Genomic DNA, 23175 nt, shown 5'->3' with positions numbered 1-23175 from the left:
GGATTCTCCTGATAATTGTAATTGAAACAAATTATATTCTTGTTTTAATAACATATGGTGTTGCTTGATGGAAACCAAAAAAAATATTAAGGTTGTGTGTGTGCCAACTCTTCAGTTTGGATGATTAGCATGGAAGCCTCCACCCTTCAGCAGAGTTTTATGTGAAAATCTCACTGTTCTGGTTTTCTAGCACTTAGTTTCCATGGATTATTCTGTGGGGAGCCCTCTGTCCTGTGTGCTTGCCTTTCCTGCTTGGCCTGGGGTTTTCCTGTGGCTTATGCATATCTCATCCAAACAGGTGTTCCAGAAGAGCCACCAAAGTCGTGGTGCCCCAGTCTGTGCTCAGGGGGAGCGAGGGAAGATCAAGGCTTTGCAATGCACTCTGCACCCGAACACATCAGCAAGTATTTCATGCTGAAGACAGAGTTGGAACCCGCTGAATCGTGGGATACACGTTCCATTTATACATTTTTGAAGCATCTCCTCCTTCCATTCTTTAGCTACAATCTCTTTATTTCATTCCATTAAAAGGTTACTTCAATTAGTCTGCAACTTCAGCATTTGAAATGCTTTTTCATTGACACTGCTGTATATTCACCTCTTTGGGGTGTACTTCCCTTATTGAATCTGCCCTTGGATATTTTTGTACTACTGTTTTTCTTTTTTCTTTTTTTTTTAAAGATTTTATTTATTTATTTGACAGAGAGAGACACAGCAAGAGAGGAAACACAAGCAGGGGGAGTGGGAGAAGGAGAAGCAGGCTTCCCATTGAGCAGGGAGCCCGATGCGGGGCTCGATCCCAGGACCCCGGGACCATGATCTGAGCCGAAGGCAGATGCTTAACGACTGAGCCACCCAGGCGCCCGGTTTTTTTTTTCTATAACTTACTGCTTTTCTTTTTCTTTTTTTTTTTTAACTCATCCACTGTTTATTGTGGCCCTTTAATATTTCTCACTTCTTATTTTTAATGTATTCTATGAATGTTTAGTTATTTTCTATTTCAAAACTTTTCTGTTTCTTTCTTTAAATGTGTTTGACTTGTTTTCATATTCTTAATTTCTTTCTTTATATTGTATGAGATTTTAATCTTTCTTATTTTAAAAGAATCATCCATATTACTTTGATTCTCTTCCGATTTTATACTCAGCTTTCAGAATTTTTCATTCATGTTCTTAACTTTTTAGGTTATTTTTTCAATCCTTTTGTTTCAAGTATTATACTTATTTTAAAACAATTCTATTTCTTTTTCTTTCCTTAACTAAAAATTGTATTTTTTAGGTAATGGCCGTAAGGAAGTATGGCTGCAGAAAATCTGTAACACTTGAGAGGGTTCACGTTTTAAAGGGAGGTGGCTGGGGACTTTTCCCTTCTTTATTTGTCCCCAAAGCCATTCCTCCCAGTTCCCTTTATAGATCTTCTCTCTTTTCTAATACCAATGTGCTGGATATTTGGGATGCTCATACTTCTAGGCTTATTATCCTATTTAGGATGTTTGTGATATTTACAAACAGTATGCACATGTGAACTTTCAGTGTAGTGTTGTTCTTTGAATTTGAGCATGATTCCATTTGTGGGACAAAAATAGTTTGAAAAGAATGTTATTTTTTTAAAGATTTTATTTGTTTATTTGACACACAGAGAGAGACACAGCAAGAGAGCAAGCCCAAGCAAGGGGAGTGGGAGAGGGAGAAGCAGGCTTCCCAGGGAGCAGGGAACCCAATGTGGGGCTCAATCCCAGGACCCTGGGATCATGACCTGAGCTGAAGGCAGACACTTAAGGACTGAGCCATGCAGGCACCTCTGAAAAGTATGTTTTATGACAAAAATAAACATTAGATTTGGGGCAAACTGTTGACAGTATTTGCAATGGCAAGAAGTAAAAATAAGTAAGATCTAAACTTGACAATAGGGTAAATCCTTCTTGCAAGGGCTGAGTTGAATTTGGAAAACTACCAGGAGGCTCTAGGTTTCCTGAAAAATATACCTGAGACTCAAGAGACGTACCTTGTCTTTCCCTTAGAAGTAATAAGAGTTCAATATTCACTTATTCAGTGTTTGTGGTGACTTTATGGACTGTATACTTAGAAGAAACATTGGGAGCCTGGGTGGCTTAGTTGGTTAAGTTGCTTCGGCTCAGGTCATGATGTCAGGGTCCTGGGATTGAGCCCCGTGTAGGGTTCTGTGTTCAGTGGCGAGTCTGCCTCTCCCTCTCCCTCTGTGCACTCTCTCTCTCTCTCAAATAAATAAATAAATAAATAAATAAATAATATCTTAATAAAAAGACACATGGCACAGAAGGGTGTGTGTGAGGCTTCTAGCAGTATTTCTACAGTGAGTGGTCTCTTAGATGCTTGCCGTGGTTTTATCCATGTTCATTTTTAGATCTTCTTAAAAAGTCATCCTGCATTAGCTTCTCTTAGCTACCTCCTGGAGTTCTGTAGGGCCAACAAATCCTGGCCAGGACTGGAATGATTCCTGATAGAGATTTTTAGCCATGTCTCTATTGGATGGGTCCATCTATAGAGACATCCAGGACTATCACATTGATTATTACAAAATTTTTTCAAAAAAACTAAGGAGAACAAGTATTCCTTTCATGAAGTGATTTCTGGCATTGGTCTTTCTGAGAAATCTGAGAGGTGACAAAGAGTTTTTGTGCTCCACTGGTCTCTCTAGAATAAACACAGAAAGCCATTTTGCAAAGTTTAATACAAGTCCCCAGGCAACCCAGACCACAAGGAGCTTAGGGCGTAAAGAATTTTTTTTTAACTTGACAGTTCCTTTGAGTTTTCTTCTCAAGTTTGCTTGACTTTGAGGACTCAGTGAAGGAGAATCAGAGACCTTGGTTAAGTTCCTCCTCTAATCTTCATCCTCACTGATTGGAGTTCCCGTAAAAACAGGAACATTTCCCCTTTCTAGACCCTGCATCTTCATTGTGTCCTCAGTGATTTCCTCATTACACCATGAGACTTCTCACCTGCGTGAATTGCCTTTGGTATCTGCTCTAATACTTTTATTTGGTTTAGGAACTATCTAGACTCTCTTATTTTAAGCTGTCTGATAGGTAATCTCTTATTTTATAGTGAGTGAACTTGGTCCATCAGATATAATGATGACAAATGACAGATGACAAAATGCTGAGTGGCAAGACCAGCCATGATGTTCTTTTACATCTGATAGATTTTCCAGATTCAGTCTTTCAGTGATTAATACTCTTTCCTAGAATACAGCTAGTTCTTGTCCCCAAATGCAAACTCAGAGAATGGAATGAAACAAAACCAAAAATTTACTTAGCATATTCAAGGTTTTAGACTGATGCCTTTCTACCCTCCACCCCGTGGAAGCATTAGGGAATTAGCAGAAGAGTCACTGGTTATTTTACTTTGTCAAATACCCAGATACCTGGCTCTTTTGATCAATATCTGCTTCTTATAGTCTTGATATCCCTGTAAGCTGATCATAATCTGTTTCAATATTTCAATTATTCCTGACTCCTTGAATATCTGGACATATTTGGATAATCTTTTAAACACTACTTACTCATTATATAACAGTTTGGTAAGATATCAGAGTGTTTGAATTGGCAGGGGGATTAACAATGTGTCACTTTCCCTCTTTGAGCAAGAAGAACATTGCTTCCCCAAGGGCAACTCCACAATGCAAATACCAACTGTACATTTCTTTTCTTGGGGGAAGACTTATTTTAGTTATTGGCTGTCATATAGATCCAGGGGGATGAAAAGCCTTTCATTGGTGATCAGGTACTTTCTGCCATTTCAGGGTTAAACCTTACAAATAAGTCAGAATCTTTCATATGTAAAAAAGACTTCTACAGAAGGAAGCACTGGAAATCCATATTGATTTGTTTGTCTTCTGGAATCCTATTGATAATAAACTTACGAAAACCTGGAAAATGATCAGTTCTCTAAGAGGCCAAAGTATAGGAAATATATATTTATTCTAGATGAATAAAATGAATGATAAAATTATCTTTTAAAAAATGCTTTACTGATTTGATTTTTCAATTTAATCTTAAGCATGTCATTAAAGAAATGAAAGTGTAATTTTCAGGTTTGTTGAAAGACTTCTTTAGGAAATTGTTAGGAAAAATGATCAATTAATTGAACTAGAACTTAAAAAATTGTTCTGGTAACTTTCAGAGAATTTCCTGTCTGAGATTCTATTTTTCTGATAATTGTCATGCAAACAGAAAATTGCATCACAAAAATTTCTTCTTATTCTTATAATTAAAAAGTAAAATTATGTGCATCTCTTTTTTTGACAATTTCAAAATTATAATATGATTGCTACAGTACCTTCAGCTGCCTCTCTAATACTCTATCTTGTCAAATTAAAGATTTAAAATGTAAAATGAGTTTAAAGACTCTACTGTAAGGTTTAAATTTTAATAGGAGTTCCAGTAGGATGAATGGTTATTCTCAAAATTTATACACACATATGACAAGAGGCACCATGCTGTTGAGTTATGCAGTCTGTTTCAGTATTGATTTCTTATGTTTCATTTTATGCTTTCGATAAAACCAGTTTTCAAGAGCATATTACTAAAGCACATTGCTTTCTTCAGAACTGCAGAAGGACAAGGGTCAACCATCTTTGTGTGTGTGTATTCTGTGTGTGTGTATATGTGTATGAACATATATATGGAATAATTTATTTATATACTAGTTTTCACAAAATTTGCATGAAATTTTAGAGAAGTCTGAGAGGTAGCCTAAAAATAAAGTCATCGGATAGCCCTTCTTTGGGTGACAAGTTGGGGAATGATGTGTAACATAGAATAAAATCTTACTAAAGGAGATACTATAGTAAGTAGTGAAAAGGAAGGGAGAATTCATCACTAACAGTAAAAGAGTTTCTGCAGTGTTCAGTAATTGATCATTGTTTCATTGGCTGGAAATACTGTATAAGTGAAACCCAAGGAGCTTTATAATGACACTGAGTTATTCATTCCTCTAACAAATCCCTTGTGCTAACACTGTGTCAATAATTAGAGCAATTAGGATGGTCTTCTGATCTGATTATACTCTCTTCTTTTTATGCAACTTTAGTTTCTTTGTTTCTTTCTTTGTTTCCTCCTTTCTTTTTAAAGAGATTTCATACATATGATTTATTCATGCTAAATGAATAATAATAGGTCACTGAATTTTATAGCACTTGAGACTATATTGCAGAGAAATACCACATGCAATTTTAACTTCACAACAAAGCTCTTTGGAACATAGGTCAGGAGTTAACATTTTATTTAAAAATATTATTTAAATATTTAAGTGGCACATGTGATCATGACTGTTCATGTCATGTTTTTGCCCCCATGAGGACATTCCCCATAGGTAACCACTGTTGACAGTTTTCCATCAATGGTTTCTTAATTTTTCTAAAACATATATTAATTATGGACCTCAGTGTTTATAGATAGCATATATATTTGCACAGATAAATGTTTACATATATTTTGATACAAGTTTTTTATTTCTTTATTTACTTACAAACTTGGATTGTACTGTATATTTTGTATTACAACTTACCATATAGACCTGATTTATTAAGGTCATCACTATTAACTGGAGCATACACATATGGCTTAATTTTTAAAGGCTTCATTCTTTTGCAGAGATGTCCCTAATTTATTTAAGGAATTGTTCCTCTACTGTTAGATACATACACTGTTTCTATTTTTAATATTATGAAAATGCTACATGTATCTCTGTACATTTATCTGTTTGTATATCATTTTAAAGATATTTTGTGGCTTACCTATCCCAGTGGTTCTGTTAGACTGGATTCTTGGAAGTGAGATTTTTAAGTCATAAAGTCTTTTGCAGTCAAAACTTGAGAGCTGCTATGAAGATATCTGCCCCCAAATATTGTACCATTTGTACTCCCAAAGACATTCTACAAACATTTACATTGCTCCACGCTTCTGTTAACACTAGCTGTAATCAATCTCTAAAATTTGATTCAGTCTGTATTCTGTTGTTTTGTTTGGATTTTTTTCTGATTACTGGTGAGTTTGAGTAGCTTTTCAAATTTTTAATAGTCATTTGTATTTTCACTGTTTTGGTTTACCTATGGGTATTCTTTGCTTATTACTTCATTGTTTTCCCCTTTGGTAGTAGTTGCTTAGATATTCAGAATATTAAATTTTTGTCTGCTATATGTGTCATAAGTATTTTCTCCTATGCTTTTGCTTATTATTTAACTTTGCTTATTTTGCTATTGTTACACTAAAGTTTTTTTGTTTTTGTTTTTGAAAATTTTATTTGTTTATTTATTTGACAGAGAGAGACACAACGAGAGAAGGAACACAAGCAGGGGGAGTGGGAGAGGGAGAAGCAGACTCCCCGCTGAGCTGGGAGCCCGATGTGGGGCTCGATCCCAGGACCCTGGAACCTGACCTGAGCCAAAGGCAGACGCTTAATGACTGAGCCACCCAGGCACCCCACACTAAAGTTTTTAAATGTATGATACCTAATTTTTTTTGCAATCACACTTCCCCCCCCTTTGTACTTTGTGCACTGCTGAAGAATTAATTTTTATAACACAAATGATGAATGTGTTATCTATATTTTCTTCTGTCTTTTTAGAGGTTAGTTCTTCCAACTGTTGGGAATTAATTTTTGTGTTTGGCATAAGGTGTTGAAATAACTTCATCTCTGTACTAATGTATAGTCTATTGTTCTAATCTCACATATTGAATTATTTACTCATTGGGGTAAGGGGTCACTTTTATCATATGCTTAGTTTCTTCTTCAATCCTGGTCTTTTCCTCGATTTTTAGTATGTTTTATTGATGTATTTGCTGATTTCTGCCATGACTTTAGACTTTAAAAACTCTACATCTTTAGATAAATTAAAAAGTTCCCGCCCTACCTCTGCCCCCCTCCCACCATCCCCCATGTTTGGCTAGCTTTGCAGACGTTAGCTCCTAGGTGTGTTTTAGAATCAGCATGTCAGTCACCCTAAAATATCCTGCTGGGATTGCAGGTGGGCCCAAATCAACTCTATCATCTGGTGTTGATGATTATCACATATTTTTGCTTATTTCTAATAATGTGACCCCAACTAGGAGGAAAATTTAGTGCTCGTCCTGTAACCTTTTCGATATACTTTCTATTTGCTTACTTTTTCCTTTTGAGGATTAAAAATATTTAGAGTTTCAAATTTCTTGACATTTATTTTTATATGAAGAATGAGGTATGGCTCTTAGGCTTTTTCCCTTCAAAATGGATAACCAGTTTTTTTCCAGTTGCATTTATTGTATACTCAGTTATTTCCTGATCATTTTGAATGTAGATCTAGAACTTTCATCAGGACTGCTCAAAAGGTGATTCCTCCAAGATGACTCCAACTCAAGTAGTCAAGTACTCAAGTAGGGAATCAGGTTTCCCAGCCTCTACCTTCAGTTGCATTGTCTCCCTCAGTATTTGAATAACCGAGTCACTTTGTCAGAGACCTGAAAGAGTCATGAGCTTGTCAGAATCTCTCTCTCTCTGTATATTTTAAAGAAGCTCCATGCATATATTTCTGCCATTGTAGATGGGCAGACTGAGGGGTGGCTTGCGCGCAGCCCCCTCTGAGGTAGATTTTACTGTCATTTATCTGCAAGAGCTTCAGAAAGCAAAGAATTCTGTTCTTAGTTATGGGCAGAATAAGCATCTCAATATTACTTGAAATTATACCATTTTTGTTCTTGGCACAAACACATCTTTGTTCTTGGTGCACACTTTCCTATCAACCCAAAGCTGGTCAGTTGGTTTGTTTCCTGGAAGTACGGTATGAAGTTTATGAGGCCACTAAGAGGTAAGGCAACTTAAAAATAAATATATTTCATCAAATATGAAGAAAAGTTTCTTTTCTCGCTTTTTTTAAAATTAGGAAGAATAATGAATGGTAACGCCTAAACTTGAAATTTTCCAGAGTAATATTTCATAATCTATGGAAAAGACCAGAATTCTTAAAAGTATTGTCTAGGTAAGAATGGCACTTAAATTTCAATGGAAGTGTTTTGGGTAAGTCAGACGGAAAAGCTCCAGGCATTTACATACTGATGAAGAAAAATTGAGAATGAAATATAAGTAATCCTTGGGAAAACAAAAACAGAAACAATTGCATCCTGAAATTTCACATATTTGGATTACCTAAAATAGGGGAAAATAGCAAATGGCATAATGACTGAATCAGGTTTCTAAAAATGAACTCACGAGGCAGGAGTGACACAATGGCTCTAACAGAATGAGAACTGATTAGGGGAAAAGTATGTACAAGATGAGGGAGGGAAGAATTACCAGTAGAGATGAACAGGATTTATGATGGTGTTATTGGTGTCAGAGCTGCTCCAATATATGCATGTAACCAGCAGTTTTGATGGCCACAAAGACACCAAAGATGGACATATTAAGGTGGAAGCTTTGGTTCCATTGCCTTAGGATGCTCACTAACTCTTCAGAGCCTCATGGGTATACGTAGCTGTAAAGTTGTCATTATGAGTGAGAGAGATTTCCTTCATGGTCCAGCCAATACAAAGCCATCTGTATTCACCATCTCTCCATTTCTTCCTTCCAGATCCACTAAGGTTGCCCCCACTGCTCTTGTCAAGGCCCCGTGGTTACATTGTCCACATGGTACAAGTTCCACATGGTTACATCCCATGCCAGTGCTCAGGCTCCTGAGCTTGGGCAGCATTCAGCACAGCTGATCATTCTCTACTGAAACACAGTCTTCATCTGACTTTAAACACTGGTTTTACCTCCTGGCTTCTGGGCCTTTCTTCCTCAGGCTGCTCTGTGGTTTCTCCTCACTTCCCTCACTCCTAGATGGTGGAGCATTCAGGGCTTTGTCTGATCTCATCAGTCTCGAAGTTTTACACACCCTAAATTTAATGTGCAGATGACCCTAAATTTAAATCTCCAACCTCGCCTCTCTCCTGGCAGATTGCATATCCCACTTCTCTTTTGGAATTTCCACTTAGATAAGCACCCGAAACTTAATGTGTCCAAAGTGGAGCTTTTATATAACCCCCACCAAGTCTACTCTTTCTTTAGTCTTCCTCAGGTCAGTAAATGGCAACTCCATCTCTCCAGCTGTTTGAAATAAAAGCTTTGGGTTCATCCTGTTCTCTGTCTTTCAGGGACCATGTTCTATCATCCATCAGGAAGTTCTGTTGGCTCTACCTTAAGAATATCTTCTGAATCGAACTACTTCTCATCATCTGCTGTGCTATCACCCTGGTCAAATCCTTCCGCCAACGTTGCCTGTTATTATTGAAATAGTCTCCTAACTGGTTTTTCTGCTTCTGGCCTTGCCTCTTCTTCAGGCCGCATTCAACACAACAGCTAGGGTGACCCGGTGGAAACGTGTCAGTTTATGTTACTTATCTGCCCCAAACTCTCTCCTTCCATTTCATCCAGAATAACTGCCCTACTCCTTACACAGCAGCCTGCTCACCCCTTGCTGGTGACCTCTCGAGCTTATCTCCTTTTATTTCCCTGTCTTATACTCTCCACTCTTGTTCTTCCTCAAGCATTCCACACATGCTTCTACATTAGGATCTTTTCCTTTGCTACTCCTTACTCCTAGAATACCTCCATCCATGACGTTGTCTGTAGACTTTGTGGTGACGTAGCAGAGATATGTTGGAGGGGATTCGACTCTAGGGATACTTGAACAAATTGAATATATAAGGCCCTTTCTGCTTTTGAGACTACAACTTTATTAATTAGTGAAAGAAACTGATTGTATACTATGTAACAATTACTGAGTTTACACTAGATAATGAACAGCTCAAATGTGCCTGATTAAAATGGAAACATTTTTCCTTGTGTACAAGTAGTTTTTAAACTTGTTCTTTTAACAGTGAATATTTTTATTTTTTATTTTTTTTAAGATTTTATCTATTTATTTGAGAGAGAGAGAATGAGAGATAGAGAACACGAGAGGGAAGAGGGTCAGAGGGAGAAGCAGACTCCCCGCCGAGCAGGGAGCGCGATGCGGGACTCGATCCCGGGACTCCAGGATCATAACCTGAGCCGAAGGCAGTCGCTTAACCAACTGAGCCACCCAGACGCCCAACAGTGAATACTTTTTAATAACTAACTTTACTTGGAGGTTCATCTCCAGTACATAATGTCAATACAAGTGGATCTGCTTAGGGCTCATAATAGGCTGACAAACACCTGTCTCTCCATAACCCCTATAAGAAAGGGAGGTGTCCACTGGGGAGTACCTTTAAGAACCCATTGTTAAATGCTTTGGCCATGACCCATGGAGTGCTTTGGGGTTTGTGAAGTGAAGCTACCATTTTAGGGTAGCTGGCTCTGAGGAACCTGGTACAATGTAGTTATCTGGGGGAGCAGGAAAATAGTTCAGCTTTATGAACTAGCATAAATAATAAATAATAGCATAAAAAATAAACAACACTGAAATAGCAGCGTTATGTCATATAGAGAGTAATGTCAGAAAGAGTAGGAAAAATTCTGTGCAGAAGAATTCAGAATATGATACTACCCTTAGGGGGCAAAAAAACAGGCGTCAGAGCTGTCCAGTTGTTGGTTTTTCCCATATTTTGTAATTAATGCATTTTGTAAGATTCACCTACAAGAAGAAGAGCTGATTCATGGTAAGAATGATCATTGATTAGTGGTCTTTCATCTATTTCCTCCAACTGAGCTACAACAGTAACATTTTTTTCAAAGGGGGATTTTCCAATATCTCTGGTGGAAAGATAATGATCCAGCTAAAATCTTGAGAGAATAATCCCTTCTGCATGTAATGGAAAATACATGGCCCTAAAACTTTTCTTTGGCTTTCAGCAAGCAATTGTTACCCAGTCAATATCCTGTCACTGTTAATTAGAAACCATTTGTGCTATAGCTGATTTGTCACTCTGCAAAACTCCTATGGAGGGATGCAGGGCAGTTGGTGCCACGGCTCAAAAGAGAACAAAAGTCAGTTTTCAAAGGCTCCAAAACACACTAAGTGGTGACCCAAGTTGTGCTCCCTCCATTATTGCTGTGAGGTCGGAAAGCTAATTAAAAATCTCTGCTGGCACAAATGTGTGTTTGGTGTTCTAAAATATCGTATCTAAAAGACTGACAGATTGAAACCCCTGAAACAAGCCTTTGACTCGACTTTGTTTTCATGTGTTCATTGATTCTGACCCTAAAAATGCGAAAGTTCTGTCTTTATTGGACCCGAATGTTGCTGAGTAAATTTGACTTTCGCCTGGAAAAAGTTCCTAATCATGTGGACAAAAGCCAGGAAGGCAATTATTTCTAGTCTAATTAATGGCTAAAGAAAAATTGAAATCATAACTATGATTTAGCTAGTTACCTAATTATCTATTTTCAAATCCTATTTTTTCTGGAGCCTCATAGAAAAGTCTAATAACTTTATCCTTTAAAGGTAAGCTTGATGGTCCATAAATGAACTTATGAGGACCAGATACTTTGTAACTGATTTATAAATATATGCCAGGGATGGAAATGGGAGAAGTTAATAAAATACAACACTGAAAATAAAATGACTTTTAAAAAGCCCATCACTTTGTGATATAAATATAAATTACAAATTTTTTGGTAAATGGATTATAAGGACTGGTTTTGGTGAGTTAACTACAACTTCTATATTTTGTCTTACAATGGCCCAATTAAATTTTTTGAGGCAAACATTTAAGGACTGGGTTAGATCATACAGTGAAACTGTATATGGTTCACAGTATCAATTATGGTATATGTAATTATATGTGGAGACCCTTGGTAATACTTAGAAACATTCTTGCTCCATTTGAAGATGCTAAAAATAGGAATTGTTGGTATAGTTCCTACAGAGTGCTACATGAGCTTCTTCTATTTTTTTTTTTAAGATTTTATTTATTTATTTGAGAGGGAGAGAATGAGAGACAAGAGAGCGTGAGAGGGAAGAGGATCAGAGGGAGAAGCAGACCCCCCACTGAGCAGGGAGCCCGATGCGGGACTCGATCCCGGGACTCCAGGATCATGACCTGAGCCAAAGGCAGTCGCTTAACCAACTGAGCCACCCAGGTGCCCCGTACATGAGCTTCTTGATTAATATGGGAGGTAGGGAGGCCCCATCTAGAAAATTTGGGAGATGCTGAGTCTTAACTATAGGCTGACAAGAAAATGACGGTAGGTTGATTTCTAAAGATACATGTGACTAATTCATGTGTGGAAGGCCTTTGAAAGAAATAGCATGCTCTGCCGTTCTGCCTAATTTGCAAGAAATAAGGAAAATAAATAAGGGAGAAAACAAAACCATACTTGTACTTTTATGAGGGTTGGAAATTTCTCTTCATCAAAAAATTGAGCATAAGTAAGTGAGGAGCCTGGCAAAGAGAACTGGGTAGATTTTTTTGTTAAGATTTTATTTATTCATTTGAGAGGGAGAGAGACAGAAACAGAGAGAGAGGGAGAGAGAGAGAGAGAGAGAGAGAGAGAGAGCACAAGCAGGGGATGAGGCAGAGGGAGAGGGAGAAGCAGACTCTCTGCTGAGCTGGGAGCCCGACATGGGGCTCGATCCCAGAACCTGGATATCATGACCTGAGCCGAAGGCAGAGGCTTAACCATCTGAGCCACCCAGGTGCCCCTAACTGGGTACATTTGCTTGCATACGGGTTCATATGGGTTCGTGCAGTGCTGTGTGTGTGCGGAATTGGAGACCTTGAAGCAAGAGACCCTGGTGAATAATTTTTGAATAATTTTTATTGAAAATGGAATAATTTTTAAAGTATTTCCCTTAATTACTATATGAAGAGGAACTACTGATTATTTAGCATTTTTTTAGCATTTTTTTCTTTTTGTAAAAATTACAGAGTGTAGACCATTGTTTTACATCTTGTGTAGTTAAGAGCAGTGTTGTATGTTCTGCTACAAGGCAGAGACCTCGGGAAGGGTACTGAGGTCATGAACACACATCAGAACTGTGTTGCGGAGGCCTGGGTCGCACCATCCTAATCACCCATGCTCGGCACTGTTGGCACATTTCCTGGAACATCAATCTTTCCTCTGTGTAGTGGATGCCTTGCTGTTTGCCTTTTTTGTTTCTGCTGATTGGGCTGTTGGACAGGTTAACTTTCATTGTGGTGATGGTGACCCTTCACCTTCCTGTTTTCTCTAAGATATATAGGAGCACCTAGAATATCTATACACATGTGTGAGCGATTGAGCATGTTTGCGCAGAGATGTTACTTCCCATCGCTGACCTTCTTTACTGTTTCCCTGAGAGAATAAGAGCAGTCAGAAGGGAATTTCCACAGGTTCTCTCCTCCCGTTTACCCGCTGACCAGCGTGGCCCCCACAGACCAGGCCTTCCCCTTTAACTGTGCTGAGCCCCCTCGGTTTCCAGCTCAAGCACCACACACGAGTTCCCATGGCCTGTGCTTGAGGACGCCAGCCCAGCGGCTCCCCTTCTCTTCCACATCCCCTCACTGGCTCCTACCCTCCCGCAGAGCAATGTGGGGGGCACGTGCCCCCCATTCCACGGCCTCATCCCCAGCTACTCAACCCCTCGTGCCCTTGCTCCGGTGAGCATCTTCCCGACTGAGTGTTGAACATGCCAAACCTGTGCCACTTTCAAGGTGTGTGTGTTCATGGTGCTCTCGGCCTTGAATGACCCCCCCACTCCCTGCAATTCCTCGACTATTGTTCAAATGCCACCTTCTCACTAAGACTGATGTTACGTCACCTTATTTAAAATTGCAACCTCCTCCCACTTCATAGAACTCTTGGTTCCCTCTCTTGCCTAAGTTCATTCCATAGCCAAGGTCACCATCTGCCATGTTAGGTATTTTCCTTTGTTTCTCGGATTCCAGCCTCCATCCCTCCACGCAGCTACTGGCCCTGGAACGTAAGCTGCCAAAGGCAGACGTTCTGTTCGTTCTGGTCACGCTCCTATCACAGCACCTACAGAAGTTACCGCACACACAGAAGGCACTTGATCAAGGTTTGTTGATTCAGAGAATTACACAGTCACCTGCTTTATTCCCACTTTCCCCAGTTATGTATTTGGTACATTTTACATATTTTCTGTTTGTGTTTCATAGCTGTGAATAACTTACCCCTTTTCCATTGTTCCTCAAAGACAGACTCAGGAATCCTTTCAGTAAAATCAAGGGAAATATATTTATTACATATTATTTATTTTATATTTTATTATTTAGTGCATATTCATAACCTGAAAATGTTTGCATTTTTCTTGAAATATTTCCTAAGCATTTTGGACGGGTTTTTTTCCCTGCAAAATACAAATTCCCAAAGAAGCAACAACAATAAAAACACAACACAAACAGAAGAGATGAGCCAGGAGTAGGAAAGCACTTAGTTAGTAATCCTGGGCAATTAATGAGCCTCGTGTGTCCTGGGACCCGAATTCCTCTCTGCCCCCGAGGGACGCATGTACATCAGCTTGGCCAAGTGCCGAGAACACTTCTCTGTGCAAAGCAGCAGGCGTGCTTCCAGAGGAAAACAGAGAACAGGAGCATTTGTCTGTGTTACTCAAGTAACACAAACACAACCCAAACCACCTTCCACCCGGCTCATTTCTTTCCTCGCGAGCCCGTGTGGTGGAGTTAACATTGCTGAGGTGATTCCACACAAGCAAGCAAACCAACCAACCACAGCAGCGATAGAAAAATAGAGCAGTGTGACAACTTCAGGTGATACTAATGGGAATGAGAGCAAGTGTGTCTGTGGTGGTTACCACGTGCAACATCTTGATCGAAAGCTTTACAGGTTGGATCCTCAGGACAACCAGTGTGTGTTTGTAGGAGGTGTTTGGGGGGCCTCTAGCTGGTATATTAAATTAAGAACACGCCAGTGATGACTTGCTGAGTGAGGAGGCACTGGTCACCTGTGCGGGGTTGGCGGGTAGTTCCCTCAGCACCTGCACTCCCACTTGGGGGAAAGTGAAAACCCCAAACTCTGGATCACACTCTGGGTGTGAGCAGGGTTGTCATACTGTAAAATGCCTAAACAGCCACTTAGGATAGCTGTTTTCTTATCATAGGGGAGTGCTGTTCTTATTCCCATTTTACAGATGAGGGAAGCAGAGGCACAGAGAGGTTAAGAGACTTGCTCTTGTTTCTGCTTCGACTAATCGGCAGAGGTGGGGTTTGAACTCTGGCAGTCCAGCCCTAGCGTCCTGGGCTTTGGGCCTCAGAGCATGTGGTGTCCTAAGGGAGAACGCTTTCCTCTCTCTTGCCTGGCCGTGCCCGCTTCTTCTGCGCTGTCCACACCTCTGGCAGAGCGTTTCTAAGAGCTTGTCCTCAAGTTGGGTCTCACGGTTGTTCATCGTGTTTTAACATTCATCCTTTTCTTTCCGGATCTGGTTTTCAGACCTCACAGTAGGAAAACACCAACTAACGTAGGAGATGTCAGTGAAGGACTCGCTTTCATGTCCTTTTCCAGACAGTACCTTCATTCGGGAGAGGGGTTCCGTTGAGCCAGGGTTGAGGAGTGAGGCTGGGATAGTTGGGTGTCTGTTGATTTTGCTGATTTCGAACCAGATATACTTAATACAGAACCTGGTCTAAATGTCCAGGTTCAGCTTGCATTGGCCAATTAATTCTCTTCACCATCCATAGACTGTGGATGTTTTTGTGTCGTCCTCGTTGTGGACAGGCAAATGGTTTTGGTGAGGTGTATTTTCAGTGACTCAGTAGTATAAAGATTCTGATGATGGTTAATTTTAAATTCTCAGAGAAAACTTGTGAATATTACTCTTAGTGATAATAAACACAAGATCTAATCTTTACATTTGAAAACATGTTTGCTTTTTTCCACCACTGTATTAGAGACATTTAGGGACAAAATTTAACCTGTTAGTTTGGCTCTGGGAAGCATACTCTATATACTGAAAGAAAAATAAGAGGTTTTTCTCCAGGTCTAATACATTAGTATGGAGAAGATAAACCACAGAATTTTCTGGAATGATTCTGTTATGCCATTGTAACAGGTAGAACTCTTGGGGGCAGCAGGATGCTGCTAAATCCCTAAATTTGGAAAAATAAAACTTCTCTGCTGGGCATCTAGGCAGGTGCTCCTACCTGGTGTGGTCTCCCGTGGTATTTCTTCTTACCTCTGCCATCTCCCAGTGAAATGGCCAACACAGAAGATTCTAACGAGACACATATCATCATGGTACACTACTGTGAATTTTTAATAGGTTTTAGATAGAATTGTTCTCTATTTTAAAGTACTCTGTAAGGCGAATGTCAGAATAAATTAAAAGTTTGATCCTACCAAGCATGCAGATATACTCAGCTTTCTTACCCTCTTGTGACAATAAAGGAACATTTACTAACTGGAAATTGCTCTCCATTGTTCTGCCTGACCTTTTGAAGGCTCTGCTGTAATAATATGTTAAATTATGAAAACTGTGATCCTAAGTAAAAATTACGGATTTTTGCATGGATTCATCTGAACTGTAATTGATTGTCTAACATGGAAACCATGCTATGTGAGTTATTTGGCACAGTGCTAATATTGGCTAATTTAGAATGTAATTATAATCAGCATGGATCCTTTCAACTGCACTTACGAACTTAGCCACAGTGGGAAAGCATATAGGACTCCCCGCAGTGCAGAAATCACTTGGTTCTTTGGAAGACATATAGTCCAAGTTTTTAATTATATTCGGCTGGAGTTCTTTTTAATTTTATCTTACTAAAAATGAATGGATTTTAATATGACAAAGGTGATGCTCACATAGTAAAGGAAGCACATTAAACAGAGTTTATATTTCCCACTGAGATGAGCTTTAGCATTTAAAATGAGAAAAAAGCTATTCTTTACATTAAATATTTGATCAATCTAAGTGATAACCAGAATAAAATTTAAATGCCATCTTGGTAGCATAAGCTTATATTTCAGATGTGTACTGTACTCACCTATTTACACAGTTTGTGTAGCCTCCAGAAGATTTTAGTTGCTGAAGTCCTAGGAAAACAAGATCCAAACTTCCTACACCACGTCATGAGAAGAGAGTCATTAGTTTTCCGTGACTTACCCAAAGAACTGATATTGGTGTTTCCCCCTCTAAGAGCGGTATGAAGAGAAAATTCTGGTCTTGTGGTGATATTTTAGACGTAATCATAATATTCAGAAACAATTTCATATCCAGAAACATAAAGATATTATATTTTCCTGACATGTGAAGTATACAAATGAGTGGAACTGACTTGCTAACAAAAAATAAACCATTTGCAAATAGCTCTTGGCTCAAGTACAATTGGGGTTTCATAAAAATGAGAAACTTTGCTTTTTAGTATAAAAACAGTGTTTAGAGGCCATGAATATTTGGTCACTGCAAGAATGTAGATTGGGAAAGAATACTATTTGTTGAGGCTGAAGACCATTGAAGACGGTCAGGGACGTGGGTTGGGTGCTGACAGTAAGCCTGGGAGTCTGAGGGATGTGGTTGCTTGGAAGCCATGGGGCTGGGGTAGTTTTATGAGCTGCCTGTACAGCTTTTCCCTCACCCTCTAGAAGAGCAATTTTCAGGCTTTAGCATGCATCAGAATACTGGGGGCGTTTGTTCAGACACAGATTACCAGGCTCCTCCCCCAGAGTTTCTGATTCACTTAGTCTGGCTTGGGGTCTGAGAAGTTATTTTTCTAAAAGTACCCATGTGATCCTGTTGCATTTGCTCTAGGGACCCTACTTTGAGAACAAGTTCTCTAGAGCCGTGGGGCAGCTGACATGCCTGAACTCTCCAGCACGGTAGTAAGATTGGGAGAAGGGGCAGCTCTGGTGTTCATGATCGGTTGGTCAAGAATCATGGCAGTAGACAGACAATCTGCTCTTGCATCCAGTCCATGTCCTCCTGTTCATTCTGAGCATGAGTGCATAGGTACTCACCTCATACATCTGTGGTGGACAGTTGTAGCCTCCCCAAGGCTACTGGAGTCCACATCTTTTAGCTTACTCAAGGACTTTTTTTCTCTGAAATTATCTTCATTCTTTCCTGCATCATCACGTTCTTCCTTTCTACACCATCATTCCGAGTAGCCTTCCAACATGCTCTGTTTTCTTCCATCTTTTTTTTTTTTTTGGAAGGTCCTTAGCAACCAACTCTTTTTTTTTTCTGTTTTCTTCCATCTTAAAGAAAAGGAACAAGAGCGCCTGGGTGGCTCAGTTGGTTAAGCATCCAACTCTTGATTTTGGCTCAGGTCATGATCTTGGGGTCTTAGGATGGAGCCCTGCATTGGGCTCTACGCTCAGCATGGGAGTTTGCTTGAGGATTCTCTCTCCCTTCCCCGCTGCCTCTCCCCCTGCTCACGTGCATTCTCTCTCTCTCAAATAAGCAAATTAATAAAAAAAAAAAAGAAAAAGGAACAATCGTCCATAAACCCAGCGACTCTCCAAATAATAAGCCATTTCTTTGGTACCATTCATACCACAACTCTGAAAATTTGATGTTAACTTTCTCTACTTCTTTATCTATTTTGTAACTTTTTTTCAATAAATTTTTCATTTCTGCCACTCCACTGAAATGACCACTCTCAGTTCACCGGTAACCTCCCCCTTATGACAAATTCTGTAATCAACATTCATTCCTCATCTGCTTGCCCTTGCAGAAGCACTGGGTACAGCTGATCATGCTGTCATTCTGGAAGTACCTACATCATCTGGCTTCCAAAGAGCATGCTCTTCTGACTTTCTTCTTTCTCTGGCTGTTCCTTCTCTGCTTGAGGACCTGGCAGCTCCTCATCTTCCCAGGGATTAGTTCTCAGCCTGATTTCCTTCTCTATCTACACTCATCCCTTGAATGATCTCATTTATTCCCATGCCATTCAGTCTGATTCAGACACTCATGAATCCCAAACACATATATCTCAGCCCCAAACCCCCTGGCAAGCATCAGACTCATGTATTCAGTATTCTACCTAATCATTTACAGATGTCTAACAGGCATCTCAAACTTAACCTGACCAAGGCAGAACTCTTGATTTACTTCCTACAAACCTGCTTTCCTCCTATTAGTTATTTATTAAGAGCATCCCCATCTACTTTGTGCTCAGGTGAAAATCACAGAAGTCTTCCTTGACTGTTTTTTCCATTCATTCCACATCCAATCCACCAAGCTCTATAGCTCTACTTTCAAAATATATTCTAAACGTGGTGCGCCTGGGTGGCACTGTTGGTTGAACATTGGACTCTTGGTTTCAGCTCGGGTCATGATCTCAGGGTCCTGAGATGAAGCCCTGTGTCGGGCCTCCTTTAGTTGAATTTTAACTTATCCCCTTGCTTCCATATTGGTGGCTCTGTAGTTGGTTCTTCATACAAAAGCCAGAGTGCTCTTTTAAAACTAAAGATTAGATTACTTTCCTTCCCTGTTCAAAATCCTTCAGTGGGTTATCATCACATCACAGAACAAAACCCATAGTCATTACTTTAGCTTAGAAGTTCTTCCATGATATGGTTTCTGACGATGTGGCAGACCTCATCTCCTGGAACTTTTACACCTTTCTCCCTCTGTGTGAGCTCCACAGTTCTCCTGCAGTTCCTGTTAGACATGAATTCTATTTCCCTTTCAGAGCTTTTCCTCTTGCTCTTCTTCTGTAAGTCCTTGCTGGGCTTACTTCTGTACTTCATTGGAGATATTACACATAGGTCTCCTCTTCAGGAATCAATCAAACTGCCTCTCCCCTCAAGTCACTGACTACCACCTCACTTGGCTTGATTTTTCTGCATAGTACTTACTGCTATATGGTGTTCTGTGACATACTGATAATGCTGTTTCTTCATTGTCTGTTTTCCCACTGGACTCTAAGCTCTCTGAGGACAGGAGCCTTATCTGTCTTGTTTGCTATTTTATCTTTAATACATAGAACAGCCTGATAAAATAAGTGGTTGATAAATAGTTGTGGAATGAATGAATCCACTGAATGGGAATGTGATTTATCATATATTTTGTATTTTGTCAAAGATTTTGCCTGTAGTTACTATAAAACATTGCTAGTTTTGACTAATGGATAGGGACCAGTTTGAATTAGCAAATAAATTTAAAAAATTAAATCACACATTGTTATTTTAAATATGTACAAGACTATTTCAGTGTATTGAAATTAGTTGTGGTATAAACAATAAAAAAATACTTAAACCAGTGGCGTATACCAGGTTAATAATATTGAGTCACTGATGAATTAATAGTGATGATTTTGCCTTAAGCATTATTGATTTCCAAGTGATAACTCCCTAACTTCTTCAAAATAGTAGCCTCTCCTGTAGGGTAGATAATGACATTTCAACTTTACTTCAAATACTCATTTCTTATTCAGTTTCCAAAAAATAATTAAATTTTGAACTCAGTATTTATTGATTTTGTAAAATAACTTAGCACAATTTGAAGTTTTTAATGCTTTTCGTGTTTACGAATGAAATGATACAGTGCCTGGGATTTGCATCAAACCAGAGAGATAAGGAGTTGGTAAAAGCAGGGGACGAAGATTAACGGCAATGTGGAGACTGGGTGATGCAGAACAGGGAATTCGCTCTACTGTTCTCGCTATATTTGTTTTCGTTTTACATTTCCTAAATACTTTAAAAACATAAAAATTGTTTACTCAAATTTTGTCACCCCCCCAAAAAAAACTGCCTAAGAGACATTGTCATGTTAATTTGAAAACATTTTCAAAAAAGCTTTGATGAGTATTGGGAGATTTTATTTATTAAGTAAAGATCTAGCAGGCAAAATTACTAAATATTTCTTATTGGTCCGTTCAAGAACTAACTTCAGAAATTCTTTGATTCATGCCAGTCGTAATTTTATTCCCTTTAGATGATTTATTTAAATGCACATATAAATGCACATTTAATATAATTTATAGATTCATGTTTCTCTTTATTTTCTTTATTAGATATAGGCCAGAAATATGTGTAATTTATACCCTAAATCCATTGAATCTTATATTAATCTCATGGACAACAGTGTTCAAAAATTGCGCATACTGGTGATATGGAAAATATGCTGTGTAAGGGCCCTTATTTAAATATTTAATTACAATGTGGTTCTCATTACATGATAAAAATCATTTTGTAGATTTTAAAAAATGAGATCATTGTGCTTAATTACCATATTAAGACCAACACCAGTGTAGTTACCTGAGTGTCAATTAATTCTTTCCTCTTCTTCAGTGGCCTATCTCAGGTCTGTCAAATGAGCGTGATGCTTACATTTACCAAGATGTTTTTTCTGCTAATTAAATGCCAGTGGATTGTTAAAAGTACTGTTAGTACCAACATTAGTATGGTAGTTAGAAAAAAACAGCCCAACTGCCATGTAATTATCTCCAAGCTGTATAGATTATAAATAGAAATTATTATATCGTTAGCACTCTGGTGGGAGGTTTTGAATATAAATGCCTTGAGATTTTTAAAAGGTACTGTGCATACATGGCCATAAGAACTTCTGAATAGTGAATATTGAGGTTTCACAGAAAATGAGGATAAATAGCATTGAACTTCATTGTAGAATTTTATGTTAAAAATTGATATAAGTCAGTAGAACAGAAGCATTGTATGTACTCTGTCACAAGGGAGGCAGCTTGCTCAGCTCTGACATCTACCAGCTGAGTGACCCTAAGAAAGTTAATTGTTACATGCCTCAGACTGCAATCCATGAAATGGGAGAGATGCTGGCTCATAACCAAGTGATTATTTATTACATCTGAAACAGGTTTTTGTTCCTTTATCTGTAAAATGATTTTTAATCTTTTGACCCTTTTTAAGATTTTTTTAATTCATTTGACAAAGAGAGAGAGAGAGAGCACAGGCAGGGGGAGCAGCAGAGGGAGAGGGAGAAGCAGGCTTCCCGCGGAGCAGGGAGCCCGATGTGGGGCTCGACCCCAGGACCCTGGGATCATGACTTGAGCTGAAGGGAGAAGCTTAACTGACTGAGCCACCCAGGCGCCCCTGTAAAATGATTTTTATGTGTTATTTCATTAATACATTAATTCTTGATAATATCAAGGCATGGTAGCAAATATGCTTGTTTCATTATTAAAAATAGGCATTCTGAAATTGAATAAATGCATGTAAAAATTCTGTTTTTTATATTCTCTGCTTTTGTGATTAGAAGAAACTCACAGAAGCCTGAGGTAATTTTTTTAACTAAAGGTAGTAGCCAAATGATTTAATAAGGGTTAGATAAATCAGAAAGTAGGGTATCTGTGGGTGAAAGAGTGTGATCTGTGTCTGCAGGGATATGGAGCACGTACTCAAGAAAGCTTGCTGTTGGGACACATTCAAGACAGCTGCAATTCCTTTGACATTTCTCTTGAGAGGTGGGGGTCTCTGTCTGCTTCCCTCGAACTGAGCTAGGCTCCGTCATTGTTTTGAGCAGTTCTTAAGAAAATGTCAGCTTCCCCTTCTGTTTCTTCGAACAGTCTTTCTGGGGTCCCTGAGCCACTGTGTAACAAGGACAAATATTCGGACACTGCCAGAAGGGTGCGATCATCTGTGGGTCCTTCAACGGACAGTCATAGCTGAGCCCAGACATCTAACCATCCCCGCCATCGCTTCCAAGGTTCACGCCTGTGAATGAAGTTATGTGTCCCACCGAGTGACCTCAGGCATCAGTGTCGTGTGGAACATAACAGTCACCCACCAGGAGCGCCTGGGTGGCTCAGCTGCCTTCAGCTCAGGTCATGATCCTGGGGTCCTGGGATTGAGTCCCACAGCGGGCTCCCTGCTCAGCAGGGAGTTGGCTTCTCCCTCTACCCTTCCCCTCTGCTCGTGATCTCTCTCTCTCACTCTCCCTTTCTCTCTCTCTCAAATAAATAAATAAAATCTTTAGAAAAAGTAACAATCACCCACCTGAACCCTAAAATGAGATATAACAAATCAAATGGGTGGGCTTAAGCGAATAAGTTATAGGAGTAATTTTTTGGGTAGCAATAAGCAAGATTGGTTCCTTAAATATCACTTGATAGGAAGAAACAAGTCAAAAAGCAGAAGGCGATACTAAGAATATCTCCCAAGGCGATCTTTCTCTTACCTTTATTAGATCATTCTAGTTAATATAACTGAGTCTGAACATTAGGTCAAAGAGCTAATATTTGAAAAAAGAGAGAATTTATTCATCTTCTTTTCAGACACACGTTTATTGCTTTGTGTCCAAATACATGTAAATTCTAAAAAA

Source organism: Eumetopias jubatus, unplaced genomic scaffold, assembly GCF_037043125.1.
Source record: "Eumetopias jubatus isolate StellerSeaLion01/CBP00866 unplaced genomic scaffold, mEumJub1_p1.0 scaffold_16, whole genome shotgun sequence".
In the NCBI taxonomy this organism is placed as follows: Eukaryota; Metazoa; Chordata; class Mammalia; order Carnivora; family Otariidae; genus Eumetopias; species Eumetopias jubatus.
This window is presented reverse-complemented; position numbering follows the sequence as displayed.